This window comes from Haematobia irritans, chromosome 2 (genome assembly GCF_050003625.1).
Source record: "Haematobia irritans isolate KBUSLIRL chromosome 2, ASM5000362v1, whole genome shotgun sequence".
Lineage (NCBI taxonomy): Eukaryota > Metazoa > Arthropoda > Insecta > Diptera > Muscidae > Haematobia > Haematobia irritans.
In genome coordinates, this window is record NC_134398.1 from 98715513 (window position 1) to 98741293 (window position 25781).

At 31.9% G+C, this 25781-nt stretch overlaps 1 protein-coding gene across 4 annotated transcripts in view; it reads right to left on the reverse strand.

The window, feature by feature from the left end:
- Window positions 1-25781, reverse strand: part of GramD1B (GRAM domain containing 1B) — a 340270-nt gene that overhangs the window by 211080 nt on the left and 103409 nt on the right. The gene's annotated exons all lie outside the window — the stretch shown is intronic.

Sequence of the window (25781 nt, forward strand, 5' to 3'; positions counted from 1 at the left end):
GTTCTAATATATACTGCCGCCCCGTATGCCTTTTCTGATGCATCACTGAAGATGTTAAGTTGAGTGTTTTGAGTAATATGTCCCTTGTAGACATGTCGGTGAACGGGAAAGATTTTGATACGGATTTCCATAAATTTTGATTGGTCACCGAATATGCCAATGCCGAGTTGTAATGTCGATTTTTTTTCTGTATTTCTTGCAATTATGCCGCTAATAGTTAATTCATAAACATGAGTTTGTCTATCTGAACGCAGCCAATCTATCAGCTGATTCTAGAAAAGCTCGGCGATTGATTTCATCATTTTTCATAATGAAGTGATATCGAAAAGAACTTCGGCTACATTTATTTTCCAACACCAGTACTATTTATCTTGTAACAAATTTTGTTTGTAACAAATTCTGTAATTCTGGTGATACTTTCAATATCACTCATAAAACGGTTGCAATAATCTATTATTTTGGTGAACGACTTGCATACACTACAACACGTTAGTAAGATGGGAAAAATTTACTGCGGTATATTTTTCATAACAAGTGGCCATAATTCTAGGCACGTGTGCGGACCGAAGACAAGAATTGGAACTGGTCAGTTCCTTAGCCATATTAATTCTCCAATATTCAACCAACCAACCGGCCAACCACCGTTGTGGAGGCTCACATGCATTCCCTAATTAACCTTATATTTCAACCTAATTTGGACATTTCATACCCTGATTGACAACAGATTTATCAACAAATACCCCGCTTAGTCACAAATTCATTCAAAATGTCCTGGACGATTCTCCAATATGTTGATTTATTCTCTGTCGTCATTTCATATTCTGTGTTGAGAATATTACAATATTCTGTGTTGAGAATATTACAAATAACTGTACAATTTGTAAAAATCATATATCCACGTTGTGCATGGAGTACAACTCTATTTACGTTGTGTTTTGGAATACTACAAAAAACTGTAAAATTTTTAATGATCATAAATTTGCGTTGTACGTCAACTTCATGACGTCATAAATACATGTGGGCGAAGTTGTTATCAACAACAACTTGGAGTACAAAATATTAAGAGAAGGGATCGTCTCCATCATAATACTCTTCAACTTGTATAACAGTTTCTCTTACCACACCCTCAAAAAAATCGCTTCTTTAACATATGTTCCAAACATATTTTGCAGGAAGCACATATATTATTGGATACTGCCGAAACATTAATATGTTTGTTTTATGTGAACATATTATATGTTTGGAAGCATTTTGAGCCCAAAAATATTATATGCTTGGAAGAATTTTTCACAAAGACGATTGTGCTCATTCCCTAACATACTCGTAATTTTCACTTCCACGAAATATTTTAGTTCTTGGCACCTTTTTCTGTAATACAAATAATGTTGAAGAAATTATTCATTTTTATAATTTTTTTTTAAATTTTACCTTTCGCCTGCACGGAGAATCGAACCGAACAAAAATAACAATTTTGTAACAAAAAACTGTTTTTGGTACAAAACTTTAAAATTTGGAAGGAATTTAAAAACTCTAACAAACGAAGAACGTGGAGTCGAGTATAAACATGCATAAATAATTTTATAATATAAACATAAATTTATTTCGTCAAATCCTCGTGGGCTACTTATTAATAAAGAGGAACTAAACTTTGTTTTTATACATTTTACTGTGTAATTTTTCACTATTTCCTCCTTATTTCATTTTACTGTCCCAACTCTAAAAAGATTATAGTGCCCTTTCGTTATTTTTATGAAGACCACTGATTTCTTTTAACGAACCAAGAAAAAATTTTTTTCTTTTAACGAACCAAGAAAAAAATATGGGCACAATAATGCCAAAATGATAAACAAAACAAACATTTAGTGTTAGTTTAGGAACATTACATGTTTGCATTTAAATATATTGTTTATATCGGAACATATGAAAAACATATTTTTCTAACAGTGCACCAACCGATGGATGCGCATTTTTCGGAAGGGGTCAAGACTTAATGTAAATAGCTATACTTCACAAAGGTAATGTACCAACAATATTGGGAGTACCTATGATTGAGAACATCCCAAACCTGTTTTAACAATAACTAAGTATTATGTGGAATATGTAGTTTACTAATTACCTCCTCTATATACCACATACATTTGCTACAACAGACGTTAGATTTCCATTTCTGTGGGTCATACCATTACAGCGCAAATTTTTATCATGCTACATTTTTTTTTGTAAATTAAATCGCTTATCCTAAATCGATTAAAGTATAATTATCATTGATTTTTCTTCTTGTCTATTAAAAATTAAAATTATCTCTGGCTAGCTCTTTGTTAAAAAAATACAGTATTTTGTTTTTTCCTAAATTAGTAAAATATGATTATTCCAAAATTATAAAGTTAAAATGAATTCTTAAATTTGAATAAAGAGAAATGTTTTTACCAATGAAATGTTCAACTAAATAGACCTTTTGTGTTAGTCAAAATTAGGGGCGGTTAAAAATCTATAGGTACGCATATTGCCATGGTGTTCTGATTTTAGGATCAGCGGGTGGGAACAAAGTACCTCCGAACAAAACCAGCTTGTTCGTGTATATAGATAGGTCTTCAAAGAAATAATTGTGACCCTCTCACATTTACTTGGCGATTATGAATGGCATGTAAAATTGGGAACAAGGAACGACTGAAGCCAGCCGAAGAAAACCAACCATGCCGCACAGTTCCCGGACAACATATCAACCTTAGTTGACGGCACGTAACAATTTCAACTGGCTTGAGGTTATCTTTAATATCCACCATCGATATTCGAATTCTGAAGGTACAGCTTTATCCCATGAGAGATTCAGATTCCACAAATATTTTTGCCCTGCCGACTACAGGATATAGCAAACCGAGAGGGTCGAAAATAGGTGCAAGATCGTGCAAGTGACCGTCCTTTTGGTTATAGACTTGATTGGCGGTAGGTTGACCTTTATGTTAAGTTGGTCAGCTTTGGGTAACCAGGCCAATCCCAAAGTTTTGGTATAATTGGGTTCCTCTGTGGTGAATTCAAGGCTGTTATGAAGCAGCTGGATATAATTTGCACTCCACTTTCGTAAATTAAATCCGTATCGTCCCATGACTTGTTACAATTGGCGTTGGATTTCCAAGGCTGTATTTAAGCTGTATGCTCCACCCAAACCATCATCCACATAGAAGTTGTTTCCCAAAAAACCTAACCTAACCTAACCTTCGCTTCAGGATAATCTGGTATGGTCTGTCTTTAGGAAACGAAACATTTTTTCTATGTCTGTGGTAAACACAAAACGCGGTAATCTGAAGCGTAGCAAATAGCACACAGATCTTTCTATAGAGGAGGGCCAGTATGCAAAACATCGTTCAGTGACTTCCCCGATGATGTTTTTGTTGAAGCATCGAATACAACTCGAAGTTTACTGGTACTGCTTTCGGCAGTGGTGGGGATTAAAATATTTTACTCCTATCACATTGTCTATCTTAACTTTAGTCATGTGACCTATTGCTTCATATTCCTCCATAAACTGTGAATATTCCCAGCAAAAAATTGGAAGTTCTTCCAAAGGCACAATTTTAAAAGCACTTCCAAAAGATGTGCTCCCAAAGATGTTCTTTATTTTAACTACACAGGAAGTTCTTTTAATTCAATTATTTATAACTCGCTTGTTTCTCATTTTTACTGGGTAAGTTTAATTTTTTTGGTACAAATTACTGCAATTTTGTAGAAAAAAATTATAAATCCACTCAAGAGATATTGCGAATTTTTCAAAATATTCAGAAAACCATTAGAATGCATTAAAAATCATAAAAACTATTTATTTGGCAAAATATGACATTTTTTAATTCACATCCAAATCACTGAATTCGAATCGCAGAGTAAGAGGGATGCAAATTCAGTGCAACGGCTGTTGAAATGGTGGACATCCGTCCTATGACAAGCCCATGTTAAATTCAATTGCACTACTTCCAGATCCAAAAAGAACATTTTCACTACTTTTTTGGCGACGCTTTTTTTGTTTTAAAGGGTGATACGGTCAAAATTTGGTCAAGGGAAAACGCGTGTAAATCGGTGAAATCGTTTATTTAAAAAATCAAATTAAATTTCTTTTTCAAGTTCAATTAGTATAAAATTCAGGAAAAATATTCAGTTAGGCTTTCGCTTTTCCAAATCCGAATTGCCGGGCCTCACGCTTGACACCTGCCATCAGATTTTGTACAGCCACCTTGTCCACCTTCTTCGCCGCAGAAAGCCAGTTTGCCTTGAACTGCTGCTCGTCCTTAGCAGTTTTTTTGGTCTTCTTTAGGTTCCGCTTGACAATAGCCCAGTATTTCTCAATTGGGCGGAGCTCTGGCGTGTTGGGAGGGTTCTTGTCCTTGGGAACCACCTGCACGTTGTTGGCGCCGTACCACTCCATGGCCTTTTTACCGTAATGGCAAGATGCCAAGTCCGGCCAAAACAGTACGGAACAACCGTGTTTCTTCAGGAAAGGCAGCAGACGTTTATTCAAACACTCTTTCACGTAAATTTCTTGGTTGACAGTCCCGGAAGCTATGAAAATGCTGCTTTTCAAGCCACAGGTACAGATGGCTTGCCAAACCAGATATTTCTTTGCGAACTTTGACAGTTTTATGTGCTTGAAAATATCTGCTACCTTTCCCCTTCCTTTTGCCGTATAAAATTCCTGTCCCGGAAGCTGCTTGTAGTCGGCTTTGACGTAGGTTTCGTCGTCCATTACCACGCAGTCAAACTTCGTCAGCATCGTCGTGTACAGCCTCCGGGATCGCGCTTTGGCCGTCGTATTTTGTTTGTAAGTCGATAGTCCGGCTCGTTTTTTGGCTCGATGCACGGTTGTAGACGATACATCCAACTTATTTGCGGCATCTCGGAGAGAGAGGTTAGGGTTTCGCTTGAAACTACCGGCAACTCTCTTTGTCGTCTCAGCGGCTTCCGGTTTTCGATTTCCCCCCGATCCAGACTTCCTCGCTGTCGACAGACGTTCCCCAAACACTTTAATAACATTTGTAACGGTTGATTTGACAACTTTTAGCGATTTTGCCAGCTTTGCGTGCGAGTAGCTCGGATTTTCTCAATGCGCGAGCAAAATTTTGATACGCTGCTCTTCTTGCTTGGACGGCATTTTGACAACTGAAGAGTGAATTCCAAAATCAAAATAGGAGCAACATTCTACACACACACACCTTCAAAATGAGGGGTGTTCAGGTTTTTTAAATGCAAAATTGAAAGAAATACGTCAAGTTTATATTTACCAAATTTTGACCGTATCACCCTTTAAGGTACCGTCTTTGGATAATCGTCATTCCAAGGACAAGAAACGATTGAAAGCGATACTGTGTGACTCTCCTAAAGAACTTGGTTCGGTACAAAATGTGAGCCTTACGATAAATTTTCTTTCTTTGTCACGTCCAGTATGCTGATTAAAGTGAGCTTCGCACTATGCGTCATACGTCGATAATTCTTTCTGTGTATTATGGACTTCTTCCAGTTTCCAGAATCGTTCGATTCTAGAATGTTGATCAGATACCTTCCCTAATGCTATCCAGCCAAATATTGTGTTTTGCAAAATTGGAAGGTCGTCTCCTAGTTTAATTTGTCCAATAGCGAGTAACTGATGATAATATTCTGCGCCTAAAAGGATGTCGATTTTGCCCGGACGCTTGAAGGTAGGGTTTGCCAGCGTTACGTTGTTGGGAAATAAATATTTATCAATGTGAATAAATTGTGTGTCATTGTGTGTTTCATGTGATCTTCTTTGATTGATTTAATTGAAAAATTCTCCCACAGTTTTGGCAGCGGCTCAAAACCGTGGATTAAACGGATCCCATGACATTGTTGTGTCATGTAATCGCTTAAGGGCACTTAAAAATCCAGCACCTGAGGGTTCATCGTGTAGCGATGTTCCAATAATTGCCATGCCATGTGGTAATTTTCTTCAGTTATGGCAAGGTGAGCAATAAGGCTTGTTGCTTCGCCTATTAACATACGTGGGTTTTCAAGTACCACATCTTGTGAGCATTCGGGATTTTCTGCTCATGGATCACATTAGTTAAAACACCAAGGTTATTAAACGTAGCGATCATCTTTATTGATTTTTTCTGCTTTATATACTAATAGTAATTACAATGGAAGTAATAGTAACAACAACAACAAAGAAGAAAGAAAATAGTCGAATTAATTTTTTTGCAGGAATTGCTTATGCTGCAGTTGAACTCTTTTCCATATGAAGCCAATGACCGGTGTTGAATTTCATACTGGTTGGCTGGTAGCTTGAATAGCATAAAATACACAAGGTAAATTTTCTTGCGTGTGTCATTCAATACTTGACATATGAATTACCACGTTTTGATTGGGTAAAATATGGGAAGAATGTGAATGGAATGGGGGGAAGATTGGTAATTTAATTTTTATTCTAGTTAAGATTTATTATATTTTGCCACACAAAATAAAGAAATGATGGAGAATAAACAATATATTAGAGGTTTTGGGCCGATTTTAACAAAATTTGGTACACATTGCTAGAATGTGAACTGTACTCTCTGTGCAAAAATCCAAGTCAATCGGATTTATGACCTCCGGTAATCATACGAGTCTAAATAGGGCTTGGATGCAAACATATATTAATTTAGAAATAGACTATAAACATATATGTGCTTAGAAAGAGAGACATAAAATGTGTGCTGGAAGTAAAATCATGAAAGTAACAAATTGGCGCCTTAAAAATATATATACACAAAGAAAATTCAATTAAAGATTGGAAAAATATTGTGTGTGAATATAAACAAGTATAAATTTCCAAATTTGGAGTAAACATATATATGTTGTGATATAAGACCGCCAAAAATTGTATATGCTTAAGTAAAAAAGATTAAAATGAGTATTCGGAGAGAAAATTCATTCGGAACCAAGAGAAAAGACATTTGAAAAAAGAGCATGAGTTTTGTTTATCATTTTCGCATTACGGGCACTTTTTTTGTTTCGTCAAAACAAATCGGAACGTAGGACGAGTAAGTCAAAATATTCAAACGAAGGTAATTAAAGGGATCTTCATAAAAACTAACTAAAGGGCACTATGCACTGAAAAATAGCATGTCCAGTTCCAAAGATTGTGTCTCTATTTTAACAATTTCGGTATTGATTCCGAGCCAATGAAGCCGAGAATTAAAGTACGGATACTTTTAAGACACAATTCTCTTTTAAATGTGGGTTTTGTGTATTTGACTCTATGAAGCAAATTTTATTTTTTCGCTTTTTCAGCTTTTTTCATATGCTATAAAAAGTCCGTTGAAAACAAGACGTCCAGTAGAAATTATGCTATGTTTCAAGTAAAAAACGTCTTTAAAATAACGTTTTGAAACACATGTCCGGATGCAAAAATGCAACAAATTTAAAGACAATTTCATTAGTTTTAAAGAATTTTTCTGAATTATTAAAGTCAAGTTGACCTTAGTTCAAATTTTTTTTTTTCTTTCATGTTATGATACCCATTTTCAAGTCACTTAATTATAAGAACAACGCGAATTCATTAAACAGTTTATCGACTTTTGAACATGGAAAAAACTTTATATTAGAGAAATGCGTCGTCTAAGCTAAGCAAAATTTGTATTCTTACTTTAAGGACATGAAATCTTTGGCCACACGACAATATTTATTCAGTGTACTCTTTTTAGAGTTGTGACAGTAAAATTAAAACATTGGGAAACAGTGAAAAATTAAACAGTAAGATCTATAAAAACAAAGATTAGTTCCTCTTTATTAATGAGTAATCCAAGAGGAGTTGACGGATTCTTCGAAAATAAAAGCGGGCATTGAGTTCGAGTTTTGCCGCTAAAATTATTTCTCATTTTAACGGCAAAACTCGAATCGGTAAACCCAGAATAACATTATAACTTTTTTAGGCAAATTGTATTATAACTTGGTGGAACATGATCCCAAGCAACAATTGAATAAGTTTATTTTCTTTAGAATAAATTATTAAACATAGCAAATAATTGTTCACACCTAAATAAATTTATGTCTTGGTTGTAAAATTATTGTTTAGAATTTAAATATAATGTGCTTTTGAATGGTTATCGTTAACTTTAGGATTCGATGGAAAAATATTTATATTTGTAAGAGTTTTTGAATTTCTTCGAAAATTTCAAACTTGTATACAAACCCGTTTTTGTTACAAAATTTTTATTTTTGCAATGAAAAATAATATGATTTGAACTCAGTCCATTTCGTTTATATCAAGCACTGTTGTTTTCTGACTTTAAGTCTTTTATAAGACACACTTTACAGTTTCGTAGTAAAAATTTAATATAGTAGTATGTAATGTTGAACACCTTTTCGGGATATTCCGGACGTATCTGGAATATACGTAAAAATATATATGTAAAAAAAAATCAAAAAAAAATGGTGTCGGTCGAAGCAGGAATCGAACCCAGTACCCTTGGCATGCAAGGCGGACGTACCAACCACTGATCCACGCCGCCAACAAATGTATGTTTAACAATGTTATGTTTGCATCGTCTCGTGGGCGCCGCAAGCTATGCTATATAAATATGACTTATAACGATAATTATCTCTTGATGATCATAACAGCTACGTAGCCCAGTGGTTAGTGTGCTGGCTTACATACTGTGTGGTCCGCTGTTCGAATCCCCGTCCGGCAAAAGGTAAAATTTAAAAAAATTATAAAATTTAATAATTTCTTCTGCAATGTTTGTATTACAGAAAAAGGTGCTATGAACTCAAAAACTCGTGGAAGTGAGAAAAATGTGAGGGAATATATAATTAGGCAGAAAAAAAATTTTAGCACAATCTTCTATGGGAGAAAATTCTTCTAAGCATATAATATTTTTGGTTTCAAAATGTTTCCAAACATATTATATGTTCACATAATAATATATAGTTTTTTGGAAGACAACATTATTGAATTTGGATGGAAAAATACATAATGTTTGGAACTTAGACTACCCAAACATATTATATTGTTTAGACCAATATGCTTTCAAACATATTATATATTGGAAGAAATCAAATATATAAATGTTTGGGCAATACCCAAAAATGTATATGCTTGAAGCAAAATGTGTTTGGGAGTATATGTTACAGAAGCGATTTTTTTTGAGGGTGCATAGAAAAGATTATGAACGGCGTGCTCATTTCAAACCAATCCGTTCATGAAAGTGAATCAACACACATGTGGTGTCAAATGGAGAACAGACGGTGTCAATCTTACAAAGATAAAATGACACCATGCGTTGTCAAAACAACAACCAGCGCTCATGATCTGAAAACGTAATGGTTACGAATTTATAAAAAGATACCCGCTACCGTGACTCGAACCTGGATGGCCTGTACCATACGCGCTAACAGTAGCTTTAGCGCATTTCACGACCAACGTCTAACGAATATTTTAAGACTTTTGATGGTCAAAGAAAAACGAATGGCGTTCATGAAATCGTGAACACCCGTGGACGAAACCGTGAACATTCCGTTTTGATTTTTCGTTTTGCACTTTATGCAGAATATATTAAAATCAAATGTTTTAGCATTTAGCCCATATTCCTTTGTTTCTAATTATGGCTTTCACTTTTTTGACATACTTCTACTAAGTTTTTTTATTATTTCTTTTGGAATATCCGATTAGTTGTGCTGAACTTGTCTCTAGATCTCATCGCTATTTTTGCTGCTCTTTGGTGTAATCTCAAGCGCATTTTAACCATAGACCATAAATTCTCAATGGGATTCAAATCGGGCTTTGTGGTGGCCTTTTGAGCATTTGATAACTGTAACCGACAACCATTTCCTTACTATTTTGTAAGTATGCTTGGGTTTATTGCCGTCTTTTTGAAAGACAACTTGATTCTCAAGGTAGGCGCAAACCTCCACAAACTCAGGCAAATTTGATTGCACAATAACAAGGTAATGTCTTCTTTAGATGATTCCTTATCATTAACTAATGGCCAAGTGTATCACCATCCCCATACCATTAGGCTTCCCCCTCCATATCTAACGGTTTGTGTGATGTGGTGTTTTTAGAGACTTTGTCGTTACCAGGTCATCTGCAGTAATATTCGGAGATCCTTACCAAATAATGTCATTTTGCATCGGATTATCGGATCAACATATTTCCAGTCATCAACGACCCAATCTTTGTGGGCCTTACTAGACACTTTCTATTTAATAAAGATTGCAAAAAGAGAAAACATGCACTCGGTTTTGTTCCCCACATTATACATATGTGGGAGCTACATCTAAACCTGAACTGATTTCTTGCAAAATCAATAGAGTTCTATTCTGACCAAAAGAACATACTTGTGCCAAGTTTGAAGTCGATTTGACTAAAACTTAACAGGTTGGCTGATAAGTCCCCGGTATAACAAAGAAAAACGCATTTTTTTGTCAAAATTCGTTTTTATTATTCAACATAGTTCCCTTCAAGAGCGATACAACGATTATAACGACCTTCCAATTTTTTGATACCATTTTGGTACTACTCCTCCGGTTTTGACTCAAAATAGGCCTCAGTTTCGGCGATCACCTCTTTATTGCAGCCAAATTTTTTCCCTGCGAGCATCCTTTTGAGGTCTGAGAACAAGAAAAAGTCACTGGGGGCCAGATCTGGAGAATACGGTGGGTGGGGAAACAATTCGAAGCCCAATTCATGAATTTTTGCCATCGTTCTCAATGACTTGTGGCACGGTGCGTTGTCTTGGTGGAACAACACGTTTTTCTTCTTCATATGGGGCCGTTTTGCCGCGATTTCGACCTTCAAAGGCTCTATTAACGCCATATAATAGTCACAGTTGATGGTTTTTCCCTTCTCAAGATAATCGATACAAATTATTCTATGCGCATCCCAAAAAACAGAGGCCATTACTTTGCCAGCGGACTTTTGAGTCTTTTCATGCTTCGGAGACGGTTCACCGGTCGCTGTCCACTCAGCCGACTGTCGATTGGACTCAGGAGTGGAGCCATGTTTCATCCATTGTCACATATCGATGGAAAAACTTGGGTGTATTACGAGTTAACAACTGCAAACACCGCTCAGAATCATTAACACGTTGTTGTTTTTGGTAAAATGTGAGCTCGCGCGGCACCCATTTTACACAGAACTTGCGCATATCCAAATATTGATGAATGGTATGACCAACACGTTCCTTTGATATCTTTAAGGCCTCTGCTATCTCGATCAACTTCATTTTACGGTCATTCAAAATCATTTTGTGGATTGTTTTGATGTTTTCGTCGGTAACCACCTCTTTCGGGCGTCCACCGTTCACCGTCCTCCGTGCTCATTTCACCACGCTTGAATTTTGCATACCAATCAATTATTGTTGATTTCCCTGGGGCAGAGTCCAGAAACTCATTATCAAGCCAAGTTTTTGCTTCCACCGCATTTTTTCCCTTCAGAAAACAATATTTTACCAAAACACGAAATTCCTTTTTTTCCATTTTTTTTTACAATAACAAAAGTTGCTTCACAAAAGATGCTCTATCTCACAAACTAATTGACTTACAGACGTCAAATTTTGACTCGAATCATTTGAAGGTTGGTACAACATAAAAATAATATGCATTTAATACTAGCGACGCCATCTATGTGTCAGACCGGGGACATATCAGCCAACCTGTTAGGCTTTGATTACAAAAATGTATTCACAGACATCGACTCAGGAGCCGGCCCTGAGCATTAGCCAAGGACACCATGTGTCCATCTCGTCTTCTTCTGGTTGTTGCAAACATATGCACTAACTTATAATACCCTGTTCCACAGTGTGGCGCAGGGTATAAAAATCAGTAATGATAGGCTAGTACATAAGTTTTGAGTTTAAAAAAAAAAACATTCAATTAAAAATTTAATTGATTCAACAAATATTTAATTGAAACAAAAATCAATCACAAAAATTAGTAGTATCAACTATTTTTTTAATTGGATCAAGATAGGCAAGAGAGAGTCAAACCAAGCGGACGTGTTTTTAAACAGCTTATAAAAAAACCGATTTTAAAATACATATTATTTTTCACCAAAATCAAATTCAAAATAGGTTTTGGACCGGCGTTATCCACATATTTACTGAATTCATGAGTACATCATGGATTTCACTTGCGGAAAATGCAAAGTTGTTTGCAAGGATGTAGAAGTTAATTGCGGCGGATTCTGTGGAAGGATTTTTCATATGAAGTGTTTTGGATTATCAAAGTATGAATGCGATAACTTATTTAAGTTCGACAACTTGAAATACGTATGTGATGGTTGCTTGAGTTTCATCAAATGCACTAATGAGAATTATAGAAGTTTGCTTAATTTGGTCAAAGAACAAGATACAAAGATCACTAAAGAATTAAATAAAACTAATATATTGGTTGAGAAAAAGATGGAGGAAGCGAAAACAGAAATTGTGAACGAGTTAAAGAAAACACAAGCTGTGGGAGAGACTTATGCGAGTAAATTAAAAACAACAAACAGTTTACCCGTTATACTAAAACCGAAGAGCAAGCAAGAGAGTACTGTGACAGAGAAGGAAGTGAAAGAAAAGATAAAGCCATCTGCTCTTAATTTACATGTTAGCCATAAGATGTGAAAATGATGATGCCAGAAATATTTTATCGAATGAAATAAGGGATAAGATGGGGAATGATTATGATGTACAAATTCCAAAGATGAGGAGGCCTAGATTGTTGATTACTGGTATGAATGAAGAGATTGAAAGAAGTGCTATTGTTACATCTATCAAAAAACAAAATAATATTAACTGCGATTACTTGGAGTGTGTAAAAGTTTATGTCTTTTAAAAATCAAAGGGTTTTTAATGCAATAATAGAAGTCGATGGTAAAGGCTACAAAGAGATAATGAAGACGGCTAAACTTAACATTGAATGGGACCGATGTCATGTGTATGAAAGTTGTAAAACATTAAGGTGTTTCAAATGTTGGGAATTCCATCATATTGCGAAGAATTGTAGGAACAATGAACAAATATGCGCTAAATGCAGTGAAAGTGGGCATTCGTACAAGGACTGTAAAAACAATGAAAATAAATGTATCAATTGTGAAAAAGCTAAGGAGAGGCTAAATTTAAGAGATGTAGATACAAGGCATGATTGTAGAAGTGAGAGTTGCCCTATTGTGCAGCGGAAAAATAGATTGGAAGCGGAGAATAGAGTTTTTTAGCAACCAAATGTATTAAATGGGCTTTATTTGAATATTTGTGGCCTAACTACGAATTTGGATGAACTTCAAGTAATTTGTCGAGAAAAAACATTCGATTTTATCTGTTTGTCAGAAACTCACCTAACTGAAAATCTCGAAGATAATGAAGTGGAGTTAAATAATTATTGTATTTTAAGATGCAACAGCATATCGAGACACACTGGTGGTGTTTGCTTCTACGTAAATAACAAATGACAATATAAAGTACTGCAGTGTTTAGTAACAGACAGTTGGATATGGTGGTTGAAAATAAATTGAAATATATGAATGAAGTATATATACTAGTGGGTGTGTACAGATCACCACAGAGGCAAAATTTGCCTGAAGCTGTACTTATTGATTTTCTTGAATCACAGATGGAAAATTTTGATGCTGGAGAGAAAGTTTTGATTGTAGGCGATTTTAATATTAACTGGATTGAAGATAATAATATGCATAAAATTAAACTGGAGTCAATTATAAAAGACAATTATTTCAAGCAATCAGTTATTAAACCTACAAGAATAACGAAAACCTCCTCAACATTAGTTGATTATGCAGTGTCAAATATGAATGATATATCTGTTAAAAGCAATCATCAAATGAAAGTAAGTGATCATGAATCTTTAGAAATTAAGATTCCATTAGATAGTGCAATTGATGAATCAACTCAAAAATGATATCATTCTTAAAGTATGATCGACATTTGTTTCGTAATAATCTCTTGTTTACAGACATAAATAACATTTCTCCGGATCAAAATTTCCAAGAATTAAGCACCTTACTCCTCGAAAATTTAATAGAGGCTACTAAACCAATGATAAGAAATAAGATGTTAGGCGGAAGAAAAACAGCTCCATGGTTTAATTGCAATATACAAGCAATGAAAAACACAAAAATAAATTTGTATCAAAGAGCTATATGGTTAAATAATGTCTTACATTGGCAGGAGTACAGACGATACAGAAATTTATATAAGGCCAATATTCAAAAAGCAAAAAGTGATTATAAAGGGTGATTCTTTTGAGGTTAGGATTTTCATGCATTAGTATTTGACAGATCACGTGGGATTTCAGACATGGTGTCAAAGACAAAGATGCTCAGTATGCTTTGACATTTCATCATGAATAGCCGAACGATCTGCCACAACGTCGAATTTTCAGTGAATGGGCCCTAGAAAAGTTGGCAGAAAATCCGCTTTTTTATCGACAAATTTTGTTCAGCGATGAGGCTCATTTCTGGTTGAATGGCTACGTAAATAAGCAAAATTGCCGCATTTGGAGTGAAGAGCAACCAGAAGCCGTTCAAGAACTGCCCATGCATCCCGAAAAATGCACTGTTTGGTGTGGTTTGTACGCTGGTGGAATCATTGGACCGTATTTTTTCAAAGATGCTGTTGGACGCAACGTTACGGTGAATGGCGATCGCTATCGTTCGATGCTAACAAATTTTTGGTTGGCAAAAATGGAAGAACTGAACTTGGTTGACATGTGGTTTCAACAAGATGGCGCTACATGCCACACAGCTCGCGATTCTATGGCCATTTTGAGGGAAAACTTCGGAGAACAATTCATCTCAAGAAATGGACCGGTAAGTTGGCCACCAAGATCATGCGATTTGACGCCTTTAGACTATTTTTTGTGGGGCTACGTCAAGTCTAAAGTCTACAGAAATAAGCCAGCAACTATTCCAGCTTTGGAAGACAACATTTCCGAAGAAATTCGGGCTATTCCGGCCGAAATGCTCGAAAAAGTTGCCCAAAATTGGACTTTCCGAATGGACCACCTAAGACGCAGCCGCGGTCAACATTTAAATGAAATTATCTTCAAAAAGTAAATGTCATGGACCAATCTAACGTTTCAAATAAAGAACCGATGAGATTTTGCAAATTTTATGCGTTTTTTAAAAAAAAAAAGTTATCAAGCTCTTAACAAATCACCCTTTATTAACAATAAAATAGCTCATTGTTATGATCAAAAAAGCATGTGGAGAGCAATAAAAGATCTGTTACTTAAAAAAGAGATATCAACAATCAAGGAAATTTACTTCGATGGAAAATATTTCAATCATGAACAAGGTTAGGTTAGGTTAAAGTGGCAGCCCGATTAAGATTCAGGCTCACTTAGACCATTCAGTCCATTGTGATACCACTTTAACTAAAAGTGCCTATTACATATGGGCACTTCTAGTTTAATCATGAACAAGAAATCGCAGATGTCCTCAATACGTTTTTCATAGATAGTATAAATAAAATAGTATCGAGCGTGCCAGAATTAGCATATCAAAATTTGATTCAGACGATCCCATCTACAAAATTTAAATTTGATATTCCTGACATTATGTCATTGAAGAATGTATTGAAAACAATGAATAATAAAAAAAGATCATAATTTTCTATCAGTAAAAATTATATTAGATAATTATGATATTATTGGAAATCATTTACATAGAGTAATAGAGTCATCATTGCAAGAAGGAGTATTTCCAGAATGTTTGAAGGAATCGATCATTGTGCCAATTCAAAAAGTTCAAAATTCCAAAGATCCCCAAGAAATTCGACCTGAGAACACACTACCAACAAAAAGTAAAATCATTGAGAAAATTGTACATCAGCAATTGAATAAATACTTTGAAAGTAACAATTTGTTAAATGAAACGCAAGCAGGATTTAGAGAAAAACATAGCTGTGAATCCCTATTATTATGTAGATTGGAACACGTTTCGGTCATGCTGGAAAACTTAAAGTGGATGTCTGTTAATCAGATGCTGTCAATGAAAGTATTAATTTTCATATTTAAAGCCAAGAATGGAATGTTACCAAAATATGTTCAAAATAATTTGACCTATGTTTCTGATGTACAACCTTACAATTTACGTAACTTACATGATTTTAGACTGCAATTACATAAATCTAACTTTTGTCAAAATGTAATATTTTATAATGGGCTTAAAATTTTTAATCAATTACCGATACAACTAAAAGTTGAAAGAAATTTTAAAGAATTTAAGCGTAATGTCATTGAATATGTTAAACAAAACTTTTAATTTATAAAATCCGAACTAAATTATAATTTGTATTATCTAATAGCTTTAAATGGCTAAATAAATAAATAAATAATATTAATTGATACTATCATTTCTGTGATTAAAGACAAAAAATATTTTTTTGTGTGTACTAAAATACATAGATGATAAATGCATTTTGTGTAAAAATAGAATAAATATGTAATACTACGCAAAGTAGATGCAATTGTACCATAACTGAAAAGTCCTTTATTTGTTTCTCCCATTCATTGTTGTTCTCCTCATGCTTTGTCTTTCAAAATATAAGAGCAGATTGAGTATGTAAGTGGTGAGTTTCAAGAAGAGCTTGAATGAATTGAAATTAACTGTTAGTATGAACGAAGTGGAAACAACAATTGATTAATTAATGAAATGCCTGCTTCAAAATTACATCAAATAACTATACCAGATATACCGGTATGAAATGGGCGTGTTTTTCATATGACACCCATTTTCCACACTTTGGGACCATTCTCATAACTTTTAAACGGTCAGAAATTGTTTGTTGTGCAACATATAACATTGCTGTCATTTGCTTTTTCATCTCCATCCAATATCGTTTGCGATTCGGCGTCTTCAAACTTTTTTGGTGGTCTTCCACATTCTGCTACCAAATTCTACTTTTTTAACACGATGAAAAAATATGATGTTGTCTGTTCAATGATTTGATGTATACTAAATATTTTTCGCAGATGTTATAGCAAATAAATAAAAAATAAGGGCTCGTTCACAACAAATGTTCCCTATCGACACATTTGTATCTTGACGCTCACTTCATATCTTTCTACTTGGTACAATTTTTGTAATAAAAGTTGATTTTAATAAAATTTTATAAATATAACTGCACAAAACAATTAATCTTGACATTTTTAAAAACTGACATTGATAAATTTAGATAGGTATTAAAACGTACCCATTAACCCCTAGAAAATGTCCACAAGCTGGAACGGCGCAGCCAGCCAACAAATCACAAGTACATTACATTCAGAGCTTTAAATTGCCTACTATATTTGATTCTCATCTTAGTTTCCAATTTGCCGTCAAAAGATGTTTAATTGTTAGTTTATATGGATATTAAAAAAATGAATGGTTTCGGTTTAGTCCCACTTTATGCATTGTGTATCTTGCCTTTTATCTACAACAAACTTTTTTGGGTCACCAGCCAAATACAAATTAACTTTGTTCCATACAAGTTGAGAATATCTTAAACTTCTTGCTTCACATAAACGAATCCGATCGACTGGCCTAAGCATTATTTTTGTGATTAGACATCGTAGACGTCCAAATTGTTTTCTTATCATTACTAACTTCGAAAGCTTTTATACCATTTATTATCAATAACAGATTCGAACATTTTCGACAGTTGGTGCGTTTTCATTAGATAGCAATTCCTGTACTTCACATAACATTGGTTTAGTTCATGACCTGCACTATGGGGTAGGATGATATAAATTAGAATACAATGCTAGTTTGCTTTAATTACACTAGTTTACAAAATATTTTTTTTTCATGTACATTTGATGAGATGTGACTTTTCTTATGTATTCTGATCTGCTGAATTCGAAACAAAAAATTAAATTTATTAAATAAATTTTTATGGAACAGTTTTTGAGATATCCCGTTATTTTTAGTTTTTCGCTCTTTTTTACTAACCAAATTATATCTCGAGTTAGAAATGTCCGATTACATCGCTGTGGGTAATTAAATGAAAGGTATTGAAATGACGAATAATTATATTTCATGTTAGCCTGATACCGAAACAGGCAATTGACGTCCAAATGCATTATATCTAATTATACAATTATTTTTCGAGCTTTATGGACAGATATAGATTAAGGAACATGGTTAATAGAGCCATTGATCCCTTAATCCCTTAATCTTATTATTAAACGAAATAAAAATAAGATTAAGGGAGTTGTAAGTTATATGAAAAGATGATGTACAGTGGGAGAAAAGATGATTCAATTTGTTTTCTCCATAACGAGTTAGCATAAAGGGCCCAAAATTGAGTTATCTCTTCCAGCCACACTGTTAGAAAAATATGTTTTTCATATGTTCCGATATAAACAAAATGTGTTTCGGGCACAATTTTTAAACACAATATATTTAAGAGCACACATGTAATGTTCCTAAACTAACAGTCAATATTTGGGACACATATGTTAATATGTTAGAATATATATGTGTGTGAAGATAAATTCGAATTTGAAATTTGCAGCAAAAACTTAGCCGAGACACCAACCAGCACCAAAAATAGTTTTCAAATTCGAATTTAGGATTTCAAATTCGAATTTGGATTTTTAGTATTTGGCTTATTATTTAAAAACTAAGCCACGTGCGATATAGAGACTAGGCTCATTGGAAAGGGCTTGAGTTCAGCTTTCATAATCACAAAAGTCTTCATTAGAAAAGTATTTGTGAAAAGCGGAAATTTGAAAATGCTTTTTCAACAAATTTTTACAACGGAGCCCACTGTGCCAAAACTAAGCCGCGTGCGGTGTAGAAACTAGGCTCATTGGAAAGGGCTTGAGCTCACCTTTCAGACCCACAATAGTCTTCACCATATAGATGTAATTAAATTGATACATATAATTATTTAATTGAATTTTCTTAAATCACGAAAATGACATTAAAAAAATTAATTGATGTCAAGAGCAAATTTGAATTAATTTTTTAAATGACTAAATTACAAATTTAATTGATGTTGATTGCAAAACTCAATTATTTTTTTCATTAAAAAGTTAATTGTATCAATTAGTTTTTTACTTAAAAATTTTAAGATTATTAATTAATTTAATGTTTCCATCTTGATTAAAAAGTTAATTGCATCAATTAATTTATTAATTGGAAAATTTTTCAACTTCTATCAACTTTTTCAAAGGAAAAGTGTTCAAGATATTTTTTCTGCGTAGGACTCACACTTTGGGAACAGCTGATATTTATCAAACAAAAACAAAATTTTGATATATCGCAAAATTAATTGCTCCAATCAATTTTTAATTAAATTTTTTCTATCACGAAAATGATAATATCAATCATCTATAACAACTAAAAAATTAGTTGTTCCAATTCAATTTTGCAATTGATTTTTGTTTTAACTAAATAAATAATGAAATCAATTAAATTGTGATTAAATAGATTTTAAATTAAATTATTAATTAAAACTTTAAATTATTAATTAAAACTTTATGTTCACTGCGTTTGAATGCGAAAAACAAAATTTTGATATATCGCAAAATTAATTGCTCCAATCAATTTTTTATTAAATTTTTTCTATCACGAAAATGATAATATCAATCATCTATAACAACTAAAAAATTAGTTGTTCCAATTCAATTTTGCAATTGATTTTTGTTTTAACTAAATAAATAATGAAATCAATTAAATTGTGATTAAATAGATTTTAAATTAAATTATTAATTAAAACTTTAATTTAAAATATATTGGTGGTATTTTGCTGCTTGATGAAGATTTTGTTTATTCGCGGTTACGAATCATTTTGTCCGCAAATTTAATTAATTCAATGAAATCCAATTGATTCCATTAAAAGTGTAATTGATTACGATAGCAAAACACTATTTTTTCACTGAAGCAATTTTATTTTTATTGAAATTGCTTACATAAAGAAGTAGATAGCATCAATCACAAATTACAAAAATACTTAATTAATTCGGAATTTACAATCAATTGTAGTGTTGATTCAATTAATTTTTAAATTATGCCAATAAACTGTTTATTGTATCATTACTCATTTATAATTAATTAAACTACAAATAAATAATAGTGTCGATTAATTTTTTAATTGGTTCAATTAATTTCGTGATAAAAAGTAAACACAATTTATTGTGCAAAAACCTAAAAATTAAAAACTCATAGTAGACCATACACAGAAAAAATACTACCAACGTATTGCCAATTAAACTTTTAACTGATCAATCAGATAGTATTAATCATAGAAGTAATTAGAAATAAAAAATATTCTTGGTTAAAAAAGCAATTGTTTTCTTCGGCACTTTCACTTAATTTTTAATTGCTTCAATTAAAAATTTGATTGATTTTGGTAGAAAACTAAATTTTTTATTAGAGACAATCAATTGTATAATTTTCTGTTATTTATTTATTTATAATTATTTTACCAGTCGAAGAAATATTTTTTTGCCATTGTTTAAGAGTTTATATTTTTTTATATATTTATTATTATATAATAGGCTTAAATTATTTAATGAACTGCGAATTGAATTAAAAAATTAAAATAACATACATTTCTTAAAAAAGCGCTCATTTTGTATGTAAAAGAAAATGTTGAACCTGCTTCGTAATGTCTAATTACCAAATTAAATAAACAAAATAATATCAAATTTAATTTAATAATTTAACGAAGTATTGTTTAAAATTAGGCATGTTATGCTAAATAAATAAATTAGATTTATTTATTTTCAATATATTTCTTTTTAAATTTGATTTTCATTAATCACATAAATTGTGATTAAATAGATTTTAAATTAAATTATTAATTAAAACTTTAAATTATTAATTAAAACTTTATGTTCACTGCGTTTGAATGCGAAAAACAAAATTTTGATATATCGCAAAATTAATTGCTCCAATCAATTTTTTATTAAATTTTTTCTATCACGAAAATGATAATATCAATCATCTATAACAACTAAAAAATTAGTTGTTCCAATTCAATTTTGCAATTGATTTTTGTTTTAACTAAATAAATAATGAAATCAATTAAATTGTGATTAAATAGATTTTAAATTAAATTATTAATTAAAACTTTAATTTAAAATATATTGGTGGTATTTTGCTGCTTGATGAAGATTTTGTTTATTCGCGGTTACGAATCATTTTGTCCGCAAATTTAATTAATTCAATGAAATCCAATTGATTCCATTAAAAGTGTAATTGATTACGATAGCAAAACACTATTTTTTCACTGAAGCAATTTTATTTTTATTGAAATTGCTTACATAAAGAAGTAGATAGCATCAATCACAAATTACAAAAATACTTAATTAATTCGGAATTTACAATCAATTGTAGTGTTGATTCAATTAATTTTTAAATTATGCCAATAAACTGTTTATTGTACACCCAGAAAAAAGTGACCCCTTCTTTAAGTTAAAATGAACTCATTGTGAAGAAAGTTGAACTTCGTATAGCGCCAAAGCCATTTTTATTTGTTTGAACGATGTGATTTTCGTAGAAATTAGGAATAATGTATTCCATATATTAGTTAACATTTTCCTATATTTATGTACCACTATACTACAGAATGAACAAATTTAACTAATTTGAATTCATATATGGAATGATTTTATTGAATTTTTTTCATTCATTTGGACAAATCTTACACATTTGTGGTAAAACTTTTACTTCATAATTAGAACTGCTTACCTTCGTTTTTAAATACAATTTTATTTATTTCTATAAGCAACTTTATCTTCAATAAAAGACATGTTTTATTAATATATTGAATATATTTATTAAGAATCAACAGCATCGAATCTCTTTGAAATATTAGTTTATTATTCCACTATTTCCAATTTCCGTGTGATATTATCAACTGTAAAACGCACTTTTTCTTCTTCTTGTACTTTTCACTTTTAATAAGTTGCTGCCTAACGATTTTGTCCTCCTTTTACAATTTCAATACCTACAAATATAAAAAATCATAAAACATTTTTGTTGCAAAAGGTTAGCGTCACTGAATATTACCTGATAATTGAAGATTCCAAAATGAAGACAAATGAAAGGGTTGTTATTCTGCTGGTGTTTTCTTTCTTTATACACTATCACGAACATTGATAGATTTATTTAAAAAAACGAAAATTTTTCTCACTAATTTAAAATAACAAATATTTTATATATTTTATTTGTTATTTATTATATTATTTTACCATATTATTTTTTAACAACGCGATTCCAACTAAAAAACAACCGACGCGCAAATATATCGATTACACCCACGCGCAAACACATCGATTACGATGACAGGTATCGATTACAGGTAGACAATAGAAATTTAGGAAAATTTCCTATATTCTAACAAGTGTGTTTCCTTAAGTTTTGAAAGGATTGCATACTTCTTAGTACGAACGAACTAAAATATTTTTCTATGCCAAGTGTTGTTCGTATGTATGAAAAACTTTCTATTATAAAGGAAGTCGCAATTATCATTTTATAAGAAATTTTACTAATTTTGAGGAAACTTGGTTTTAGTTCGGTTTTTGTTTATTTTTACGAATGCTTTGTTATCGGTGAATAAAATTTTCTTTTTCAGTAGTAAATTCTTATACCCAGCGAAGAAAATAGTATGAGTAAAATTCCATGCCTTACTCTAGTTAATGAACTGTTCCTAACTGCTTACAGTTTAGGATTTTTTTTACTGAAACGAGTAAATTTTATTATTTTTCACAAAAATTTACCTTAATGGAAATAAAATGGATAAACTATACTGATGAAAATGTTTTCCTTTAGTTTCAAAGGCACTTTTTTCTGGGTGTATCATTACTCATTTATAATTAATTAAACTACAAATAAATAATAGTGTCGATTAATTTTTTAATTGGTTCAATTAATTTCGTGATAAAAAGTAAACACAATTTTTTGTGCAAAAACCTAAAAATTAAAAACTCATAGTAGACCATACACAGAAAAAATACTACCAACGTATTGCCAATTAAACTTTTAACTGATCAATCAGATAGTATTAATCATAGAAGTAATTAGAAATAAAAAATATTCTTGGTTAAAAAAGCAATTGTTTTCTTCGGCACTTTCACTTAATTTTTAATTGCTTCAATTAAAAATTTGATTGATTTTGGTAGAAAACTAAATTTTTTATTAGAGACAATCAATTGTATAATTTTCTGTTATTTATTTATTTATAATTATTTTACCAGTCGAAGAAATATTTTTTTGCCATTGTTTAAGAGTTTATATTTTTTATATATTTATTATTATATAATAGGCTTAAATTATTTAATGAACTGCGAATTGAATTAAAAAATTAAAATAACATACATTTCTTAAAAAAGCGCTCATTTTGTATGTAAAAGAAAATGTTGAACCTGCTTCGTAATGTCTAATTACCAAATTAAATAAACAAAATAATATCAAATTTAATTTAATAATTTAACGAAGTATTGTTTAAAATTAGGCATGTTATGCTAAATAAATAAATTGGATTTATTTATTTTCAATATATTTCTTTTTAAATTTGATTTTCATATTTGCGCTCTTCACAAATACTTTTCTAATGAAGACTTTTGTGATTATGAAAGCTGAGCTCAAGCCCTTTCCAATGAGCCTAGTCTCTATATCGCACGCGGTTTAGTTTTTAGATAATAAGCCAAATACTAAAAATCCAAATTAGAATTTGAAATCCTAAATTCGAATTTGAAAAATATTTTTTGTGCTGGTTTGTGTTTCGGCTAAGTTTTTGCTGCAAATTTCAAATTCTAATTTATCTTCACACGCATATATTTTATGATTTTTAATGCATTATAAAACTTGTCTGAACGTTTCACCTCAAAAATTGACTGAGTTTTGTATTTTTTTAGACAAAATCTTAATAGTTTGTACCATTTTTTTAATTCTTGCTCTGTCTTTAACCTATTTCAAACAAAAAAAAAATTAAAATTACCCATTACAAATATGAAAAAAGTGAGTTTAAAAAATTGAAATAAAAGAACTTCCTGTGTACACCCTCAAAAAATCGGTTCTCTAACATATGTACCAAACTATTTTGCAGGAAGTATATATTTTGCCGAAATTTTATAAAGTTTATTTTATGTGGACATATAATATGTGTGGACGCACATTGACCCAAAAAGTACTATATGTTTGGAAGCATTTTCTCCCAACGAATTATTTTTCGCAAATCGAGTATAAATATTAAAATTTTTCCATCAAATCCTAGTTTTTTAAAGATAAATATTCAATAGTACATTATTTTTAAATCCCAAACAATCGATTTTCAATCCACACATTTATTTACTTGCATTTATACACCATTTAATTGCATTCAAAATTTATCATAATTAAAAACACAAATGAATATGAACATTTTTTTATTGAATAATTTTGCACTTTATATCATTATTACATTTATTTTTTAAAGTGTCCTTCAACTCTTTATTTTTTTATTTTTATTTTTTAATCTCTCGTCTCGATTTGTTTTAAGCCACAAGAAGAAGAATGACACTGACATTTGGGCGAAAATATAATGAAGGTTAGGTTATGTGGTAGCCCGATGTATCAGGCTCACTTAGACTATTCAGTCCATTGTGATACCACAGTGGTGAACTTCTCTCTTATCACTGAGTGCTGCCCGATTCCATGTTAAGCTCAATGACAAGGGACCTCCTTTTTATAGCCGAGTCCGAACGGCGTTCCACATTCCAGTGAAACCACTTAGAGAAGCTTTGAAACCCTCAGAAATGTCACCTGCATTACTGAAGGAAAAAATGAAGGAAAAAGTGATGTGACACCAAGGCAACATATTTTTTGCGAAACGTAAATGCCCTAAGTAATTTTGAAGAATTTAACATTCGATTAGCCGCGCGTAACAAAATCCTAAATTATCATAAAATATGTACCTGAAATTAAAATTAATAAATCTACATCGATCAAAAATCAAACATTTTGTCGTAATTTATGTCTATGATTTTGAAGCAAACTTATACACAAATTTGAATTTGAAAACGGATTCAATTAATGTTCTGATATTCAGAATCACAAGAATTTTTTTACCAATGTTTTCTTAACCCAAAAACATATCAATATAAATTTTGGCAACATAGTTCTCTTAACCCATTACTGCCCTCTGTCCCCATATGAGGACACCTGTTTAAAGTCAAACAACTATAAGCTAGCCGTTATTTTTGTAATTTTAAATACTTTATACTGTATCTGTAGTGGGATTCTGTATTTCTTCACGATAATCGCATTGTTAATGTTGTCTATCAAAAAAGTTGTTTGCACTAACGATCGTGTCATTCTGTAAGTTATCTGTAGCAACTGTTGTTTAAGCTGCGTTGCGCTTGGCAACCCTTCTAATAAAAAATGTGGAATGGAAGAATAGCACGAAACCAATTTGCAAAATTGGAAATTGTTTGCTAGTTTAAAAGAATTACATATAGCCGGAAGAGAAAAATATCTGATATTCTCATTATATGTGAAATTCCCTTTAATTTAAGACCGTTTAAGGCAGTTCCGCCCGACTAAATTCTTAGAACTGCTTTTCACCTTTGGATTTTTAAAATGTTGCAGAAAACTCTTTTGTAATAAAAAAATATCCATTATTTTCCTATTAAAAGTAACCTACATCGTTAAATACACTATTTAGCCCGAATGAAATTTGCTGCTGATAACGTCAAAGCATTCGATAAAATAAACAACCAAAAATTTTTTAAAACAACACAGCTGATTTTAAACAATTGGAAATGTAGTTTAATACGACTTTTCTTGTTATCCCTTCTTAACGATGCGATTCGTCGTTAAAATTGAA